Raw genomic sequence first — 4,523 nt, 5'->3', positions numbered from 1 at the left:
GGCTGGACTTTGTGGGATTTTCGAGCGAGATCGTTGTCAGTGCCCCTGGACTGGCTCTTGTGCGGGTGGCACATGAAATGCACCATTTTGAGTGTGGCCGTTGCCAGTGCCGCCTGACTGGCCTTCGTGCGGGTGACACTTAAAAGCACCCACTACACTCTCTGAGTGGTTGGCGTTAGGAAGGGCATCCAGCTGTAGAAACTCTGCCAAATCAGATTGGAGCCTGGTGTAGCCATCTGGTTTCACCAGTCCTCAGTCAAATCGTCCAACCCATGCTAGCATGGAAAGCGGACGTTAAACGACGACGACGCTATATATATATGTATTTATGAGAATTTTAATGGAGATAAAGCTCCAGTATATAGTGCAACTGTTTTTCGCTCGTATATAAGCTAAAGATTAATAAAATTTGGTATAAGATAAAAATTTCAGATATTATACTTAAACATTTAGACAAGCAAATTCATTATTCAGATGTATGACATGAGATATTGTTTCATTCAAATAACCACATATTTATATTGCGACATAGATAAGAATACAGAAATATAAGAATACAGAAATATAAGAATACAGAAATATAAGAATACAGAAATATAAGAATACAGAAATATAAGAATACAGAAATATAAGAATATAAATAAAATAACATAAAAAATATATAAGGAGTATCATTAAAGTAGAAAATATAGTTAGAATAAATTAAAGGAGGTGATTGAAAAGATCCTACGGCCATTTCAGAAAAGTTTTAAGGGGCTGTATGCCATTGTTTAACTTCAATGTTATTGTTTTCAATGTAGGTCTAAGCTTTCTATCGCTATTTACAAACGAACAATGACAAATTACTGACAGAAAGAAGTTCACAATTACTGACATAAGTAATTTCATTATTTACTGACAGAAGTATCTTCATAAACTTCATTTCAATCTGTACGGTTTTGTGTTTCTCTGTTGTTGACGGTTTCTTTCTGGTTCCTTCGATACTGACTCTTTGGTTCACTGAGTAGTTCAACTCGTAGAATACTTTATTTTCCGTTAAAAATTTCTTATTTACTTTCTGCCTGTTGTATTAAGAAACATCATTTCCATTACCAAGTTATTTTCATTGTTTACTATCTTCTGCACTCATGTATTTCTATATACATATATAATGATGCCTAGTAGGAAAGTGTCAAATTTGTCGGCATAACTACAGATTTTTGTCCCGCCCTGAATATACAAAATCTTGTGGGGTAAGTGTTTCAGGAGGGAGTCTTCACTTTCAAGAAAATGTATATTTTTTTATGAAAATCTCTACAAATATACCTCGAACTATGTAGATTCCAAGGACATAGGAATTTGGGGGGAAAACAATTTGGGGTTACTTTTGAGATCTGTTCTCCACTTGGGGGTGTTTCCGAACAAGTCATCCATATTTCTTTCATTTTCTCCATTTTGTGTGTTTGTGCAACTGTAGATTTCTACTGAAGCAACAAATAGGCAATGAAGGCAAATGAAGCCCTCACCAGAAAACTTGTTATGCTAAAAATAACATCTAAAGGTCTGGTACACAGAAATATGTTACTAAGAAACTTATCTGGGATCTAATCTTTATCATCAAAAAAAAATTGATCCCTTATCTGTTTCATATGATTTTTTTTTTCAATTTCAGTAAATTCCTGGATAAACATTTCTAATAGAAATGCAGAAGACACTGGAAGCAAAAATAAGGAATATACATACACAGTTAAATATAGAAGTGTAAAGTTTAATTTGTTACATAATCTCTATAATAAACATGATATTGAATGGAATAAGTCCCCGTTTGAACTTTTTTAATTACATGTGTGTTTGTGTGGTAGAAATCTACAGATGCACAAACACACAAAACAGAAAATGAAACAAATATGGATGACTTGTTCCGAAATACTCCTGAGTGGGGAACAGTTCTCAAAAGTAATCCCCAATTGTTTTCCTCCAAAGTTTCTTTGTCCTCAGAATCTACATAATCTGAGGTGTATTTGTAGAGAATTTCATTAAAAAAATATCCATTTTCTTGAAATTGAAGTGGACTCCGGTGAATTTTCAGAAATTCCCCACCCCCTCCTAAAACACTTACTCTGCAAAATTTTCTATATTTGGAATCTATATGATATAACACATATTTGGAGAAAATTTCATTAAAAAAATATCCATTTTTCTGAAAGTTATGATCATCCAAAGTTGGGGGTGCAGAATTTTGTAATTATGCAAATTTGTCTACAATATCAAGGTCAGCCAAAACAATGTCACTGTCCAGGGAAAGAGGGATAGCTGCAGAATGGGAAGCATGCCAACAAACGAACAGACTGTGCACTACAAAAGTCAGAGCATCTCATAGTGATGAACTGAGGTATGCATGACTGACAAGGAATAGGATCGCAATTGCAGAACAAAGAGTAGTTACAACAGCTCAGAGAAGCAACTTTTATGAAGCAGCTTTCAATTATGATCCAGTAGTTCATTATGCAGATGACACTAGAGTTTCCATTGGTGCAATGACAACTGAGTGCATACATTGTAAAGCAAAGAAGTAGTCAGGAGAGGCACCTGGACACCTGTGCTGCAGTGGTGGAAAGGTTAAATTCCCTGCAATCCACCAAGCTCCAGAGCCATTGAAGAAACTGTTGTCATCAACTGACCGAGATTCTAAGTATTTCCAAAACAAAATTAGACAGTACAATGCTGCACTACAGATGACATCATTTGGAGTCACAAGAGATATAACTGAGCCAGGATTCATGCAAACTTTCAGGGTCAAAGGTCAGATTTATCATCAGATTAACTTTCTACTACCTCTGTCAAATGAATCACCAAAATTCCTTCAAATATATTTTATGGGTGATTCTCAACAACAAGGGCAAGAGAAGTGCAAGAACATTTCTGGCGTCAGGATGAACATTGTAGTTTCTCTCTGCAAAAGATGCTGCATAACAACAACCTGATCAGAAACTTCAAGACTGCCCTTGAAAAAATTTCACCTGACTCCCTGGATTACAAGGTAGTTATCAGATCAGCCAAGAAACCATCTAGTCAACATGGAGGGAGGTTTAGTGCACCAACAGCAAATTAAATAGCTGTGCTTCTGGTTGGGCAAGAACATGACAAGCGTGACATTGTCCTCCATCTCAGAGACAGCACGCTGACAGACACAGTCCAACTACAAATGGAAGCTCCCAAAAATACCACAATCACAGCATTCTTCAAGCTCTGTCAAAATGACAAATTTGCTACAAGACTGCTATACAATGAAGTTCCACAATTCTATACCTGGTACCAAAACAAATGGAAAAGACATGCACTTGGAGCACCCACACATCATCCAGGAATCAAGAAATCAGACACACTTGGCAGAGTCTATATTGTTCATTCCAGCTACTTAGAGTGCTACTATCTAAGGCTTCTATTACACCGTGTCAAGGGACCCACCGCTTTTACAGCCATGGTATGTCAAACTTATCGCCAGGCTTGCTGTCTCAGAAGTCTTTTGGAAGATGATGCACACTGGGATGACATTCTGACAGAGGCATAAATGTGCAAGTCTCCTATGCAGTTGAAAAACCTCTTCTCCATTATGGCAACATGATGGGTGACAATGTCTTCATTCCAAGGATACCACTCATCTCAAATGATCTCCCCTTTCAGTTCAAGAGACTGCAGTTTCCTGTCAAACTTAGCTTTGCCATGTCTATCAACAAAGCACAAGGTCAATCCCTAAAGGTGGTGGGACTTAACCTGGCTTCTCTCATGGTCAGCTGTATGTTGGATGTTCTAGAGTTGGAGATGAAAAAAAGAACCTCTACATTCTCAGTGATAGACATGGCAAGACAGAAAACACAGTATATGAAGAAGCACTTACATGAATAGTTGGTCCATGTCATATACAGAAGTGTAAAGCCATTAAGTATTGAAGTATTACTATTACACTTTCACTTTTTGACTGACATGCATAAATGTATATCTGTGTGTATAAAAGTGAAACAGTAACATGATATATTCGTTCTCTGTTTGTGTGTGTGAGTACTCTCTGCACAGCCTTTCATTGTTTATAATCTGTACCTATTTTTTGTTACAAAATAAGTTACACAAACATGGATTTACTTTATATACATATGAGATGAAAACTTTCTTTTCGCATTTCATGCAATGGCTATGTTCCATGTTGGCATGGGTTGCAGAGTTACATAGAAAGTTGGTATCTCAGCTACTAGCAGTTGAGAAGGCATTTTAAAATTTCATTATTTTCTTTAACCCGGGCAATGCCGGGTATTTCTGCTAGTATAATGTAATATAATATATATCAGTATATATATGTATGTATATATATATGTATGTATATATGTATATATATATATATATATATATATATATAATCATAAATATACAGGGATTAGCATGAGTTGGTTCTCCAACATACTGAAAATTTAGAAATAGCAGTCAAAGAACTACTGATTCCAAACTACAAATTTATTACTAATTGACGATTCTCTGCCCTATATCTGTAT

At 36.0% G+C, this 4,523-nt stretch overlaps 1 protein-coding gene across 9 annotated transcripts in view; it reads left to right on the top strand.

Moving 5' to 3' along the window:
- LOC106873313 (partitioning defective 3 homolog) overlaps positions 1-4,523 on the top strand; it is a 230,947-nt gene that overhangs the window by 98,205 nt on the left and 128,219 nt on the right. The window lies entirely within an intron of this gene.

The sequence above is a fragment of the Octopus bimaculoides genome, chromosome 9 (genome assembly GCF_001194135.2).
Source record: "Octopus bimaculoides isolate UCB-OBI-ISO-001 chromosome 9, ASM119413v2, whole genome shotgun sequence".
NCBI lineage: Eukaryota > Metazoa > Mollusca > Cephalopoda > Octopoda > Octopodidae > Octopus > Octopus bimaculoides.
This window is presented reverse-complemented; position numbering and strand designations above follow the sequence as displayed.